Source organism: Tympanuchus pallidicinctus, unplaced genomic scaffold, assembly GCF_026119805.1.
Source record: "Tympanuchus pallidicinctus isolate F22 unplaced genomic scaffold, pur_lepc_1.0 scaffold2, whole genome shotgun sequence".
NCBI classification, from domain to species: Eukaryota; Metazoa; Chordata; class Aves; order Galliformes; family Phasianidae; genus Tympanuchus; species Tympanuchus pallidicinctus.
In genome coordinates, this window is record NW_026294721.1 from 29,577,974 (window position 1) to 29,594,950 (window position 16,977).

A 16,977-nucleotide genomic window follows, 5' to 3' on the forward strand; every position below is an offset into this window, starting at 1 on the left:
GCTGTAGTCATCTGTGTTATGGATGCACTTAGTACTTCTAGTAAGTCTTCTCCAAAATCGAGCAGGATGTCTGTGCCCTGTTTGGATATAAACATTATTTTTAATTCCTTTCTGTTAGGTGTCACTCAGCACCTGCAAATATATTGTCATCTATGACGTGTGAACACTTGATTATTCAGGCTCTCTCGTCAAACCTGACTTGTAGTCCTTGCATCTCCACTTTCAGCATTTGTTCTGCCTGTGCTACAGGCAGAACAGAACCTCCAAACAAGAAGTCCTTGCAGTCTGGTCTCCTATGGCCTTTCTGCATGTGCTGCTTTGAAAATGTGTGTGTACAACATTAACCTGCCACAATTTCCTCTGTCACATACCTACTTTATACACAGAGGTTCTAGTGGAGAACTGTATTTTGGGTTGCAGATGTGCTCTCTTGAAATGACTTAGTGTGATTCCTTTGAAGCACCCCTTTTGACCTGGACTGGTTGATGTGAAAAAATGGCAGTGCTGCAATGGCTTTGCTGAACAGCTCCTTTCAGATGAGTCGCATGAGTTCCTGCCTGGCTAGCCTGATCATGTCTCTATTTTTCACATGTCATGAGTGTTTCAGAAAGATCTCTATACTAGGGACAAAAACAAAACAAAACAAAACAACACTTGATAACTCTTGAAAATCTGAAACAGTTTTACTCCAGTTAGGTGGGAGGAGATCAGAGCTTTAGACTGAAATGAAGTACAATCCCTTTGAAGTGCTGAATAAATAGCACCAGCCTTCAGAAGGAAGAAAACTGACAATGACTGCGTTTTACTGAGATGTAAAAAGCAATTTGTTAGCTACTGCAGAAGCGGTGTGTTGCTTTGTTTTTAATTTCTACTCTCATCCCTTTATGCAGACTTCCAGCCTGCCATAACCTACAGTTTTTTAATATGATTACAAACACTTTGACTTATTTAATTGGATGCCATGTAACCAATTCACTCTGTGCAACCCTTAGAAAATTTAGCAGAATTACCAGGATGGACTTTGATCTTAAGTCGAGCTTAAGATCAAGACTGCACAAGTAAGTGGAGATACCACTGCCCATCACTATTACTACAGTGAATAATTTAATATTCTTGTACAACTATATTTATTTCTTCTCTTCTGATCCCTGAAGCGTAGTGTGTAGATATAGAGGCTTTTGCATACTTGGAGTGCATAATAAAATACAGTAAGACAGAGCAACTAGTAGAAAAAAAAAAATATGTGTGTGTGGGCAAACCTTAATTTTGCCGAAAGAATGTAACTTGCTGCTGCTTTAATTTGTGATGTGAATACAGCAAATCTGCAATTAAGCCTTCTAGCAGGTCTGTGGGATTGGTAATTGTTTTGTAATCCTTTCTTGGAACACAATAAATGCAAACAGTAATCACAGGTTTAATGAGTATAATCTATCATAAAACACCTAACAAAACAGTGAGTGCAATATTATCTTCTGGTTCATGCTTCAAATATTCCAACACAGTGGAGTGCAGCAATTGCTGAGTACCTACCTAGGCGTGAGGAGAGAGAGCAGACTTCTAAATAAATAAACAGAATGTATCTGTATGATAAACAAGAAGGCTTATTGAAAATTCATTTTGCTTACGTGGAGGTGAGTGGAAGCTTCCTACTGACTTCAAGTGCATGCTAAGGCCTGCTTTAGCCAAAAGCTGTTCTTGAGAGATCATGCTGAATAAACAGCAGAGTATTTAGAGTTGCTGAGTCATGAACTTTAAGACTTGATATTTGTCTTAATTGTGTATGTGCCAAAATTCTTATTCATGTCCATCCTTTTCAACCTGAGGCTTAAGTGAACCTAGCACTACTTATGACTTCAGCTTGCTGGCTTTGAGGTTAATTCTGTTGCCTACCTGCTTACCATGCTGAAAAGTGAGAATTTGTTTGAAAAGCAGTTAGTACTAAAGTAGTACAAACTTGAATCTCAAGAGATTAACGCTTTCTGCCAGGACAAATGCATAAGTTTAATCTATTTTTCTAGTCCGTCCTAAGCCCAAGTGTGTGAGTGTGCATGTACTAATTGTACTGAGCTGCAACTGTAGAAGGGGCTGAGCATATCGCCTGTGCAACCCCACACGTTGATCTGAACTTTCTAGTCTGTGCTGGCTTCAATTGAAATCAAGTTTATAGTCATATCTGCCAAACTTAGACTGTATTTTGTATTCGCAGAGAATTAGTTAGCACTTCTTACAGACAGATCTTTTGAGTAATTTGTCTCACCAAAGAGTGTTGTCATTGTGTTCAGTTTCATTAGATAAAAAGTTAATTTGGCTCCAAAAAGCAATAATTCCTCTGGCAATAGCAGCAGTTCCTGTCACAGAGAACTTAAACAATGAAATGAACCATTCCATATAAAAATACAAGTGAAGATGTTGAAGACTTTAAGTTTGGTATCAGTTATGGCTGTACTTCATTAACAGCTATTTAGACTGAGAAGTCCACATGTGGATGAGAGTAAGTATGTTATGAAAGAGGTAGTGGAAGGTTGCTGGTAGGCAATGGTTTTCTGGCCTTTATATCTGTACAAAAGGCAGCAATCTGCTCATGAATGAGCTGACTTGACTTTTAGGGAAGCTGTGACCTATGTTCAGAGGTATTTAGACCTGCTGATCCTAATAGCAAAAGATTCAGTAGCCACATTCCCATCCCTGACTGGCATGACCCTGTGGTAAGACCATTTAAAATCATAATTAGGAAGAGTGAAATTCTCCTCTCCGCGTTCTGTGTGTTCTGAACGTAATCATTGATCAAGCATAGCACCTTTCTTATAAGAATGTGTGGCATGGGGGAATCTGTCTTCAGTGAAGTTCTTTTTAAAAGCCAGCTGGTGCATCCTGTACCTTTATTTCTCCATCTTGTACTCTGCTTTGAGTGTGAGGAAGGCTAGTTTGAGCATCACCCCAGGAAGGTCCATTCTGTTTCCCAGAAAAATTTGGCAGCAACAAGCAAACCTGCTGCAGGCATCCCAAAAGCTATGCTGCTGGGGAATGGGTTATTTTCTTACACCATCTGGGCTTTCATTCTTATCCATGTGAGATCGGAGAGCTTTTCAAAGCATTGTCTTCTACTGTCCTTACAGTTTGAAGGGGTACAAAATACTGTGGCTCATGTTGCTTGGAACACATTGCAAAGCAAGATTTATTTCTTACTGACCTTATCAGAGTTGGATACCTTTGTTTTTGAGCAGAGCTATGTGAATAATCCAGTCTTTGACTGCAACCGAGAGTGGCTGTGCTGCTTTTGAGGGTCTTGGTGCAATTTGCTCCCAAAGAGGTGAAGATATCAGCCAAGTGAACTTGTCTTGGAACTGCCAAACTGTGAATTTTCTACTTTTCTTGTGGCATCCTCTTCTCATTTTGCCTGCTGTTATTCTGACCAACCACTTCTTTCCTTTTCAGTGTTTTCTATCACTGCTAGTGTGGTCAGGCTTGGAAGACCAGTAGGGAAGAAGGAAGATTTGTTTGCTGCAGAACAGCATTGTTCTTTAGACACATGGGAGCCACAAGGAGCAGAGAGATTTCAATGATTAAAAATAATTCATTTCAACTCCTTTTTTGGCTGGAGGTGCCTAGCAGCAGGGAGAAATCCCATTCTTTGAGACCTGTGCTTGTTCCATAGTGTGGCCTCCTGCATACCCAGGCTAGTCCAGATCTCTTAAATGCATCCAGCACATCTCATGCCTCTGAGAGAATGACTGTGCAACAAGTTCAGATTTGTAACGTATTGACTGTTACTTGATGATCATTCTACGTGGGCTTTACTGCTTGGCAAATGAAAGATCACTTGTTTCTCAGTTACTGCTGGCTAAGAGCTGGCACACAGCAGTACCGTGGCTTTGGCTAAAGGTCTGTGGTTCTAAATGGGAGATGGCTGTACCCTGGGCTGCATAGCTCCGAGCAGTGCTCCGCCTATTTCTGTGTTGCTGTTTGCAGATGCCTTAGAAATACTAAAGCTCATTTCAGAGAGTTGCCTCACCTATGTATTTGAGTCTTGAAATCCTTTCTTCCTGTTCAAACACATTGCTTTCGTATCACACTATGCTGTCAGACAAGTGCGATGCATTCATGTGCTATAGGCAGTATCCTGTGTTTCCAGACAGACTGTTGTACTAAATAAAATTTGCTATCAGTTATGTTTCCTACACAGAAATTGATGATTATCCTAACTACCTTGCTTCTTACTGTGAGAAATAATATTGTGTGGAAGAAGGGGCAAACTTGCTGCAAAATTAAATACATACTGAAAATGAAGTTATGCCTCTAACCAAAGAAACATAGGATGTAATGTGGGAGCTCACATCTACTTTTGCTGCAATAGTCTGTTTTTGTGTTACTGTGCAAGTAAACAATGTGCTCTCTGTCACATGTTGCTCATCTTTTTTTGTGATTGTAGCTTTTGAACACAGAGCATGCACTTCCTTTCCCCCTTGCAAACTGCTTTGGGCACAGATAATCATGGTCTGAAAGCACAACTCTGCTCACTGTAGTCTGATAGTAATTCAGACCCTACTGTAGTATAAATATTTTTATATCATATACATCAGTTACAGAATGCTGCTGAGACTTTAGTCGCTTGCTTAGGTCATAAAACAACCTCTAAATAGGAGCTGAAAAGAGATCTGTCTTTTTGGTGGGCTAACCCACAAGAACCCTTCAGTAACAGAGAGCCGTTGTTGACAAGTAGCAGAATGGGCTTGGGGCTAGACTTTTGAAATAGACCTGAGGTCATTTCAACAGAGTGGTTTTGCTCTTGTTACATGTTTTCCTTTTTAAAGGAAAGCTCAATGTATTTTTCATCTTCTGAGGGTAAAGATAGGATATCTTAAGGAATGTTTGTTCTGTGACTTTTCACAGTGGAATGTATTGAAAAATATGATTTCTTTATTAAATTGGTGAAATGACTGCATAGGATGGCTTCTTGGGGTATGTGAATCTGTAGCAGGTACATTCTTCCTGCAGAAATGCATCCCAGGTTTTGCAAAATACAGGCTGTAGCTTTTCTTGCAGCTAGCTTAACTGCCTTTTCATCATCCTTGGCAACTCACTGAGCTGGTTTTCAGGGTGTGGGAGGAGGAGGGGAAGAGAAAAGGAAAGTAAGGAAACCAAATGTGTTCTTTCTCATCTGAGGGGGGGGAAAAAAAAGGCTAGGAAGGACAGGAGTAGCAATGTCGGTAAATGAACTAACCCCTGTCCTATATCATTGTAAACTGTGTCTCTAAGACTTTTTTTCTCCATCTTCTTGTGTCTCTAAATTATAGTAAATATTTCTCATCTTCTATCCCTATCATGTGCTATTCTCTGTTTGTAGGGAACACTAAATCACTGTTCTCTGGAGGCAGTAACTTACAATAGCAATAGCACAACTGCTTTCAGTGAAAGTGGCTAAACTAGTTGCATTCTATTTTCAAAGCAACCCTGAGGTAGAGTAATAGAATGTTCCTCTGTTTTTTTTTTGAGTGGAAGCCTCTTACCCAAGCAAGGTTTCATGCTAACAGTGGTAAATGGTGGGGTGGATTTTCTCCCACCTCTCCACAAACAGGTTTGAAAAACATGCATATAAAAATGCACGATGTTTTGAATTCGAAAGGTGAAGGAACGGGAAGAAGAAATTTAGTCTTGGAAAGGAGGGCTGGGAGAAACAGGAAGGATGTAGTAGTGTATGCACTTAGTGAGACCTGCTTCCTCATCAACTTGTGCAGCAGCTAGGAAAGGTGAATGTGCTTGGAAGTACAGCAGTCAGCTGCTGTAAGTTTCATTTCTAACACGTAGCCTTAGGTAGTGCAGAACAGCTCTCTGGTAATCCTAGAAACTCTTCTGAATTTTCTTGTTGTCAAAGTAAAATCTTTCATGCCTTTACAAACTTAGTACTGAGATCCATGATACCCACTGAAATTAGGTTAATTCCTTTGATTTGTCACATCTGTATATAAAACTAGCAAACAATGCCACTGCCTCATTGCTCATAGAATCATAGAATGGCTTGGGTTGGAGGGGCCCCCAAGGATCATCAAGTTCCAACTCCCATGCCACTGTCAGGGCCACCAACCTCCAGATCTGGTACTAGGCCATGCTGCTCAGGGCCCCATCTAACCTGGCCTTGTCACCCTGACTGACAGATTGTCTGGACAGCTATTCCAGCACCTCACCACTCTCCCTGTAAAGAACTTCCCTCTGATAGCCAGTGTAAACCTTTCCTCCTTGAACTTAAAACCATTCCCCGCTGTCCTGTAACTGTCTACTCTTGTGAAAAGTTGATTCCCCTCTTGTTTATAATCCCCTTTTGAATGCTGCGAGGCTGCAATAAGATCTCCTTGCAGCCTTCTCTTTTCCAGGCTGAACAAGCCCAGCTCTCTCAGTCTGTGAACAACATATACATCATATACAACAGTAAAATTAAGGAAAAATACTGCAGTACTGCACAATTGTGAATCACTGCCCAAAGTGCAAGAGAGAGAGGTTTAGTAATAAGGCTCCACTTAGATGCATTCATGTATGTACTAGCTGGTGCTTTTAGCCTTTTTTATATGGAAAACACCTTTGCAATGCATCTTCTAGGAGGATATTTTTTGTCAAAAGATTATAAATAATACATGTAACATCAGGGTAATTCAAAGGGCAAGGCTTGCAGATAGCTAGGACTAATCTGGTTACAGTAGCTCTATGGAAGGAATAAAATGAAAATAAAATGGGGGATGGGAAAGTTAAATATTTTTGTGATGTAAAAATAATGCAAACAGAACTTCACTATAAAAGCAGGTGAACACATTTTCACATGTATATGAAGGAAAAAACCCCACCTTTTGTCAAGGATGCTAAAATTAGTGTGTATTACATAAGGTTCCACTGAATTCATGTTTATGCAATTAGGATGTCATTCTTTTATATTAAAGAACAAATGAACAAAACAACTAGATTCTGTGTTGTAAAGAAGATAAGGCTACTAACCTGACCTAAATTCCTACCAAAGATTTTGTTGGCTTCTTGATATGGAAGGCATGATCTGGAGGTATAGAATGAAATGGTGAATGTCTGTATTGCCTTCCAACCGCAATAAATTGCTCTAATTCGATGGCTTATTCTATGTGTAATGGGTTATTTGGAAGATCAGTCAAGTTGCTGTGTATGTGCGCCTTTAACCATGATATTAAAACAACAAAACAACAACAACCCAAAACAATGACAACAAAACAAACAAACAAAAGCTTAATAAAAATCTGATGAGTTGAAAAGGAAGGAAATGACAGTTAATTTGGAGTTGTTTACCATTCTTGCAATGAAAACAATAAAATATTTCCTTTTGTTCTAGCGGAGGAAGAGGGATCTGGGTGAAGCATATCAAATCGGAAAGAATGTATCAACCACAGTTACATTTTAACCCATAGTAAATATTCCTTTTCCAGACTCATTTAGCTCTTAGGGAGGTGAGGCATGAGTACAGATCCTGAGGTTGCATACTACTGCAGAACTGTAGGGAGGGATGAGTAACAGTGCATCACTTTCCAGATACTTGAAGTAAATTCTGAAGAAACCGAAGCCTTAACAATTAGTGGTACTCCTCGTAACTCTTCACAGATTTGCCTCATGCAATGATTTGTTACTTGTTTGCTTCTGGGGGCATTATGCCAAGTATCAGACGGCAAAGAAATCCTAACGTAGATGTGTTCCGATCAGTAAAGCTTCCCCAGATCAGGATTTGCTTTGAATGAGATCTGCTTCTACAGTTCTGCTGAGCCTTTTCTCTGGCTTCCTGCTGGTTTGATGTTGCTGGGGGGTTTGGTAGCCCCTGCATCGCTTCAGAAGCACAGAGGCAGGTTCTGTGCAGCACTCTATGGCATAATGCCACCCCAACGTTGCTGCTTCCTGCTGTTCTGCAGGGATAGCTTGCTGCTCATGGTAGGGCTGTGCTGTGAGGGAGATGGCCTCAACTTCCACTTTCAAAATAGAGCACTGATTCTCGGTAACAAAGCCATGTTTCTTCTCACTTTCCAGGGGATTTCAAAAGGACATAGAGTGCATGTGTTCATTACCATGGCTTGTAACGCTTTTTTTAAAATTATTATTATCTACAAATGTTGTGTTTCCTTAATCTTTAAGAAATTGAGCCTCTATATTAAGCATATCACAAATAATCCTGTGGATGAATTCAAACAATATTTGGGATTCCTTATGTATGTTTTCGCTAATATATCTGGTTCCAGAGTAAAATGAGCAGAGTACAGCAGTGGTAATAAGATAAATACCCTCTTCGCCCTCCCTGCCCATTCCCTAGTAGGAAAAAAAACATCCAGTGGCTAGCTCATGTCCTGAGGTATGCTTATAAAGGTGTGAATCTGATTAGCTATGCCTTGCATGTCAAATGTACTTTTATGTTGGTGCTGTTGGTCTTAGCTATATTTTCAGCAAGAGGTTCGTTGGCTAACTTACAGGTATTTTCTTTCTGTTGCTTCTTAACCTTGCCTTTTGTGTTTACTCTTTCATGTTTTAGAAGTACAATTAATAGCCATGTCAAGATTACTCTTTCTATATCTTTAAACACATTCCAGCATTTCCTTTTCGTATTGGACTTTCTAATCTCAACCTCACTGTTCTTGCACAATTATCCCATAGTGCAAAGCATGGAAGACAACAGATTTCAAGATTGGATGTGTGGAGGTGATGTGTGTTATCTAATTTTCAGAAATAGCAGTGTGTTGTCAACTTTAATTCTTCATCAGTTTTTTTGCTTCAGTATAAGCTTTCTGTTGCTTTAGCAACAACTGCAGATTCAGCAGAATTTCTCGATGAACAAATCACAGCGATGGCTGGATGCTTCTTCCAAGTTTCTCATCCAGGCTCCTGCAGAGTGTATATTTTACTCGAACAGGAGAGGAAAGTATGTGCCTGATTTGACAATGTGAATTCAGCCTGGCATCTCATCTTCTTATGACTTCACTTCTCCTGAAGCTTTTAATGCTTTTTTTTTTTTTTTTCCTTCTCTCTAGCCTTGCTGAGAGATTTGCTCTATCGCTACATCACACCTCAGTGCTGCTCTGAAGTTATCTGAGCTGATTGTTGGAGCTCTGGAGTCGGTGTTTGCAGGTTCCCCTGAGCAGTTTCAGTTAACCCTACCCACCTAATGTAGGTTGGAACCTCTGTACCACTGATCTGTGGTACACTGTTCTGTGTTGCAAGCACTTTGAAAAAGAGTTGTAAGTAAAGGAGCTTTCCATTGCGAGACAAATCTGAAGAGAAGCTGAAGGTGTGCTGTGATGCCAAGTAGGGAGTTGGCTATTTGCAGGAATACTATCGATGGAAAAGCAATTTGTCAAAATTTAAAAAGAATTTAGGCATGTATATATTAGAACCAAAGCTGGATTCTGGATGAATACTAAGACTAACAAAGAGTTTATCAGATGAAATGTTAATAACAATCACACTTTCATGTCCAGTGCAGGGATGGACAAGCACCGTTGGGTCTGCTGAGCTGAGCCTTCTCTGTTTCTTTATAATTCAAGTACTTTCTGGGTTATTCTTTAGAAATGTTAGGACTGCAAGGACTGGAAGTCCTTCCTGTAATTCCCATTCTGTAGTGAGCACAATGGGAAGCTGTGCCATTTAGCACAAGGTGCTAAGTCAAAACCTGCCAGTCTTGAGCCATGGGCATCTGAAAAAGCACTTCCATCTGCATTGGACCTCTGGGCCCCAGGGCAACATAACAAAGATTCAGTTTGGAAACTGAACAAACAGTGTAGGTTAATGCAATGTTTCCTTGTCTGCCCAGAGAGATTAATGCAAGGCTGAGTAGTTAAAACGTGTTAATCATTGGCAACAGCGATTCTGAAATAAACGGCTTTTAAGCCTCATTTATTTAAATATCTGAAAGCATAGGAAGGGTGTTCCTCCATCCCATTATTTACTTCCCCTGCCGCTGCTAATAAATATCTTACGTTTGTTGAATGTGTTTCACAGTTTGACTTTTTTGTTTGACAGAGTTTGACTCCAGGAGGCTTGCAATGGTTGTGGATGGTGGGAATGCAGCCAGCTGGAAAGCTGAGAAAGTGCCACACATTTCAGCACCAAAATAGCCAAAATGGGAACTTGCTCAAACCCTCTTGTGCGCTCTGTCCTGATGGTACACCAGCATGTGCTGTACTGCTGTTGTCTTAGCCTTGCTTCTTGTTTCAGCAGCTTTATGCTTTTTTAAGTTAAATGGAAACTGCTAATTGCCTGAGAAGGCCTGGGGAGGCCTGTGTTACTAAATGAGCACAGGTTTTGTGTTGTGCCTCTCAGAACTGGCTTTGTGTGTGCTGCACCCTTATTTCCTTACAAATGGCTATTCTGATGCTTCCTACAGTGTGTGCAGATTTTGGTGCCTTAGGATGAAGCCAAGATGCTCGAGTGAGGCAATGGACAACTATGTCCTTTGGGCTCTGAGGATGGTGCTTAGATTTGGGATGAATCTCAGAGCTTAATACCTTCATATCCTGCTAGTATTCAAGCTGCAGGGACCAGGTCTTCCAGGAACATGTGGGGGGATGGCAACAGCGCTGTGACACCCCTGGAGAAGCACAATGGCTCATAATAACAACGTGGGATCAAGCTGTGTGTGGCAATTGCTGCACTGTGATGGCAGGCCCTGCTGCCTGACCCTCAGCTGCACAGTAACAGTGAGACCATCCCTCACTTTCCTCCTTGTTTCATTTAAAATGAGTGCAAATTTTGAAGTGTATCCCTAGCAGGTAATCACCATGTTTGAGATTGGTGTGTTTATTTAATGGCCTGTGAAATTTAGAAGCTTTGTTTCATGTATGTGGGGTTGAAAGCCTTCTTCTGATAATGCCTTTTTGTCCATGCTTTGTTTATCGTGTTGCTGTATGGTGTGTGCTGCTGATTATATGGCTGAGTTGTTATCCAGTCCCTCTGCTGCACTGAGGTGCAGTGATTCATAAGCAGCCCACCCCTATCCTGAGACCCAAATCGATTAATGTGGCACTTCCAATCTGCAGCTACAGTGGGGGTTGTTACACTCTGGCTACTGAAGAATCTAGTGTGGTCTGTGCTGCTGCGATCAGCCGAGCACATTGCTGATAAGGGATTGCGGGCTTCATCCTGGAGAGATGGCAAACTGTCAAATAATGAAGACAAAGTACAGGAACTGTGCTGCACCTGCTGTTGTGCTCTGTGTTTGTGACACATTGCGTCTTCCCTTTGCTATTACATATATCATGTCATGCTGGTGACGCCCCGGTTCATAATGTGGATTTCTGGGAGCCTGGAATAGCACTTGCAGGGCTGTTAGTACAGCTCGCTGCTGGGTCAATGTTCATCACTTTGTGAGGCAGAAGTGTTGTCCTGAAGCCTGTCCTGAACCCCAGGTCAGTGTGCATCTGGGCACGCAGGCTATGTTTGCCCCTGGGAAGAAGGGTGTGATCTGCCCTGGTGTTTCCAGGCTACCTGGGATCTGCTGGGGGAGCAGGATTGCCTCTCACTGCAGACTGCAGTGGGGATCTGCCTTTGCCATGGCTGCCAGGGCTGAGCTCTTCAAGAGGACATGAAAGAAACAGCTCATTCTCACTGATTTCAGCTGCCTTCAGCTTCTTTGAAAACCCCACTTCCCATATTTGATGGTTACTGATCCTGCCTCAGATCTAAAATTAGCCAGAACTTGCTCTTGCAAAGAGCCCCTAGGGGCTGTTTCAGTTTCAGTCAGGTTTTGCATCAGTTAGCTGGAATGAGTGCACGCTGCATGAGTGTGCGGTGCACACCTGCAGCGGTCTGTCCTGCACAGCCCCTCAGAGCCTGCTGCTTGTTCTCTCAATACCAGAATTACAAAAGCAGTTCCTGTAGCTCTGAATGCATGCGTGCAGCTGTGCTGTCAGCAAGGAGTGTATGTGGGTGAGTGGCTGAGGGAGCGTGAATGAGTGATGGAACAGAGGTAAATGCAGCAGAAGCTGTGGGTGGAAGGAGGAGGCTTGAAGCTGGCTTGCCCACTACTGTAATGCATTCCTTATAATGATATACACAAGCACAAAGAACAGTGAGGAGTTTTCACTCCTCCAGCCAGGGGAATTCAGGTTGGTTTTGTCTTGTGCATGTCTTTGTTTCTATGACCTCAGGGGTAGTTTTTCCTTTTTTTCCTAAAAAAAAAAAACAAGCTGCAGCACATTTCCTAAGCAAATGTGCTGCAGCTCCCATGGCACAGCACATCTCGCTGAACTCCCCGCTGGGTACTCATAGAATTGCAGAATGGTTTGAGCTGGAAGGGACCTCAGGTATCATCTAGTTCAAACCTCCCTGCAGTGGGCATGTTTGCTACCCACTAGAGCAGGCTGCCCAGGGCCCCCATCCGGCCTGGCCTCGAACACCGCCTGGCATGTAACATCCACTACCTCTCTGAGCAGCCTGTTCCAGTGCCTCACCACCCTCTGAGTAAGGAGTGCTCAGCAGTGTGAGAGCAGCTGAATGACTGACTCAGGTGCCCCAGTACCCTGAAGCCAGAAGCGTTTAGCAAAGAGTTTGATCAGCAAGGCACAACAGATACACAGTCACTTTGTTCAGTTTGGCAGTCAGTATCTGGGGCCTGTTCCTGTTAAAAGGGAGCTTTCCATCCCTGAGATGGTTTTGTGTTGCAGCTGGACATGCAGAAAGGTTAAAGGAAGAGATTAAAACTAAAACCCTCAGCCCTCAGTGTTAGCTGCCTCGCCATGGAGATGGATGCATCCTTCATACCAGCTGGGAGGGCAGCTGGGCAGGAGGAGAAGCGTGTGGGGGTGATATTGGCTTCTCTTCCTCCAGACATGTACTGAGATTAGATGGGAGGGAGGAGGGGCTGAGTGGTGCTTTACACAGATGTGCAGCACTGGATCAGGGCAGAGCAGGAGAGAGGCATCCATGGTGCAGATCTCTGGGGCTGAGGGTTTGCATTCTTTCCCATAGCTGAGAAGATAGCTTGAAGTAGCACAATATGCTCTCGTGAGGTTTGATTTTAATTTATGCTAATTGGGAAACAATATGATATGTCAAATGCCTACTGCCTGCTGTGTGTGCAGTGGGGAAAACAGCAACACAAAACACAACAACACAACAAACCAAATACCCAACACGCGCTCTTGGTGGCCAGTTCATTTGTAGCCCTTGGGCTGCACCGAGGCAGTGAGCTGTGCTCTCCCAGGGGCATGGCAGCTTCCTCTCAATCTGCATTGGTACCAAAGCAATAGGCACATGCTCTCCTGGACATAATTCAGTCCATGTGACTTTTCAGGAATGCAGTTACATTTCGTACTGCTATTTTGCTGAAGTTTAAGGGGGCTGCTGAAATGAGCCTGCCGTAGCTGTGCATAACTTGGTGGGGCTTTGCTCAGCTCCAGCTGGATGGGAACTAGATGAGCCGTGCAGGTCATGTTGCTGCTTTTCCTCACTTTAAGTTATGAGTTTGTGCAATTAGAACTGTTAATCTGTGTTACTTGGTGTGAGTTAGACATCTTCAAAGATGAATTATAACCAGTCATTCTACAAAATGAGTGATGGCAGGGTGACAGTGACCACTGGGCCTGGGTAACTTAGCACATCTCCAGTCTGAAAACTTTAGTGCTGCAGATGAGAAGCCATGTTTTCCCTACCATTGAAACATCAGGAATCTGTCGCTGTTTCAGCCTTCATCCAATTAACTGTGATCCTGAAGGGAGACTGATGGTCATGCAGTCGCTGCTGTGGAAAGGAAATGTGAAGAGATCTTCTAAGCACAAGGGGTATGTAGGCCCTGGGTCCCATGCAGGGGTTAAGCCATCTTGTTTCAGGGGGGAAGGAAGCCTGTTTTGCATCCGCTAACTATGCATTTACCTTGCTTTACACCATGCTGCTGCAGGGCAAGGCCAAGCAGTTGGGTTGTGCAGCATCGGCTGCAGGAGGTGTTTCTTGCTGTTTTGATGGAGCTGTTGCCTGGTGGGGTGGGGATGGCAGAAGTGCAACTTTCTCTAAGGCTAAACTGGGAGACCAGCTTGAGCTCTAGAGAGCTCCTTTTGTTAGAATCCTGCTTTCACCTTAATTCTGAAAATGGTATATATGTTTTTACTTCATTCCTCTAGTGTGCAGTTTTGTTTATAGCACGTATTCTTGCAAGGCATATGATGAGATGCAAACGTGACATTCATATGTAAAATGGGCAAAAGAAATGGGACTGAATTCAGATCAACAGTTGGAACGCAGGATGTTGTTAATGCAACTTCTGCTAAATATGTATAAAAATTGAGGTACCACATACTGTGTGACAGGAAGGGAGCTTGTTGCTCACCCTCACTCAGCAGGACATACCAACAGAAGGTACCTGAGGATAGATAGTCTTGCTGAGTGTTTTTTGGTGCATCTTTCCTACAAGACTCCTCTCACAGTATGTTCATGCCTTGTAAACTTCCACTTTAGGTGCGCGGGAGAAAATAAGGAATGATGTGGTAGTGAAATGATCAGAATGGAATGCTGCCTTCTCTTTCTTTCCTTTTGCTCTGCTCTTACTTCCATCTCATGCTGAAAAGTAGAAGATCTTCAGTCATTTTTCCCACAAGAGATGGATCATGCACTTATGATTCTTCCTCCCCATCCTTTCAGCAGGTAGATGCATGCTCTACATAGGTGGCAGTGGTAAGCTTAATTCTTGCTGGTAGAGGTTCTCCTCACATGATTTTATTCGTTCAGGCAATGATGTGGCTTAGATATCCTGTGCGAGCACATCTTGTTCCACTTGTGTCTGCAAACAAGCGCAGCTAAACACGTGTATTTTTCGCTTTGGAATTCTGCTTGGCACAGCTGACCATACCAAACAGAGGTGTCCGTGCCGGGTGCTCTCTTCCCGTGGTTTGTTGCCCACGTGGAACCTCTGCTGTCTGTGTGTGGGGCACTGTGAAGGGGAGTGCTGAGATCTGAGCGCTCCACTCCTGGGCTGTGCTGTCTGTAAGAAGCGGCTCATCCAAGCTTTTCTAACAGTTGTTGAGTGCTGGTGGTCGTGTTGAAATAGGCTGTTGTCTGCTTTCTGGTACTCGGAAGACCAGGTGGCCATCGCTTCACAGGACTATTTTCTGTCTCCGCTAAACTTTCCTTCTCTCTTCATGTAGCTCTGTTTTTGATCCTAATGTATCAACACTGAAGTGAAGCAGAATGCATCCTAAAACCTCACTGGGGACGGCTCATTGTGAGACTGTTTCTGGAGTGACTGACCTCTGAGTAGTGCTGTGGGAAGGCTGAAGTTGGTGGGGCTGAACGTTGGCTGGGCACACAAAGAGGACAGGCCTGCGAGGCTCCGTGCTCCTGCATTAACAGCCCCTCCAGGACTGCCAGGGCAGCTCTTATAATTTGCTCCTGCTCTTCTCGTGGTAGAGACCTCCAACAAAGACTGAAATATGATGCAGGAGATTCATAAATTCCTGCAAGCGTTATAAGTTCTTTGATAAAACAAAAGCAGGACACCTTGTTCTGCTGTTTCCCACTATTGTTGCTGCACTGCTCGTAGGGTAAGCATCCAGCAAGGTCACACTGCACCCTTGTGGATGGCAAGCTGTGTCTGAGCCATAGGTTACTTCCCAGGCAGTGGCAAAGGAGCAGCGATGGTTTGGTACAACCTCTCCTGCAGCAAGGTGCATCCCAGCGGAGCCATCTGTGTCCCTGTGAGGTCAGCAGTCACTGAGAACCTGCTTGTATTGTTTTCTTCATTGCATGTTATCATGCTTAAAACACTTCAGTTGAATATAGATCACTGGTTGAGCTTACGGAATATACACTGACAGCTGGAAGGGAAGACTGGCCTTGCATTGCTGATTGGTCAGTTACTGAATCTTTTAGCTTACAATGAAGATAACGTTGCAGAGCACCTGCAACAGGAATCTTATGTCAGCTGGGCTTTTAGGTTCCTGTGATTTAGTTCACTGCTCATGCGCTGCTAAGATGAGACTCTGCTGTTTCCTGTTAGTAATGCACATTTGGTTATCAGAACTTCAGAACGTCCTTTCTGTCAGAATGTCTTAGTGATGAGCCTTGGCAAAAAAGTATTTCTTCCCTAAAATGACACTGTGTATCTTCCTCGTTGTTTTTTTGGATCTTTTGTGACCTACCTGCATTCTGTGGCGTGGCTGTACTTCTGCAGCAGAGGCACAAGTAGCAGTCCCAGCTGCAGCAGTTGGAAATGCTATTGCTTTTTGCACATCAGGGCTCAAGATTAAAGTCATCTCAGTGACAGCTTTGGCTTTTTTAAATATTACTGCTATTATACTTCTGTCGTGCAACAGTGAGACATGGTGTCCGTCAGATGCTCCCTGCACTTGCTGCCTGAAAATGACGTTGCCTTAGGAAATTATGGGGAGATTAAAAAAGAGAAGTGTTTGTGCTGGCTGGGAGGGCTCCCTGCCATTTGTCAGTGTCTTTGGGAGCTGGAGCTCGCTTGTGAAAATTCCCTACAAACAAATGCTTCACTGATGAAAAATGCGAGGTGCCTGTGCCTTCTGCCCTTCCTGTTGAAGGATTACTGGAGCTTTTTTGTTCTTTACATCTCATCTATGGTATTGAGGCTTTAGCGTGCTTCTTGAGGGTTGAATTTGGCCTTTAAATTTCTAAAAACTTGATTGTTATTACCAAGTAACAATAGCTTCTTCTGTGCTTAAATTTATAGGAACAAGGAATTCCCTGGTTGTGTTTCCAGCTGCTGGACTTGGAACAGGAAGCTGCCTGTAACACTGGCACTGCTGTACGTGGTACACTCAGATCAAAACTTCTATGAAGCAGCAAAAGCAGAAAATGAGGTGCTTTGTTATGGGCAGTCCTCAATCACCCCGCGTGGAAAGTTGTGGAATATCACGTACCACACATCATATATCCAAATTTTTCTATGTACAAAAGACAGAGCACACTTTGTTTGCTTTCCCTGATTGGGAATTACAGCTTTGGGGTTTTGATGGTTCCCAGTTTGTCTGCCAGGAAACC

General features: G+C 43.0%; 1 long non-coding RNA gene across 2 annotated transcripts in view; it reads left to right on the forward strand.

Annotated features, from left to right (window-relative positions):
- Positions 1-16,977, forward strand: part of LOC128079892 (uncharacterized) — a 59,394-nt gene that overhangs the window by 5,821 nt on the left and 36,596 nt on the right. For both annotated transcript variants that reach the window (XR_008206358.1, XR_008206357.1), the window contains exon 2: positions 16,667-16,741. This is a non-coding gene — a long non-coding RNA (uncharacterized LOC128079892). The remainder of the gene's footprint in view (positions 1-16,666; positions 16,742-16,977) is intronic.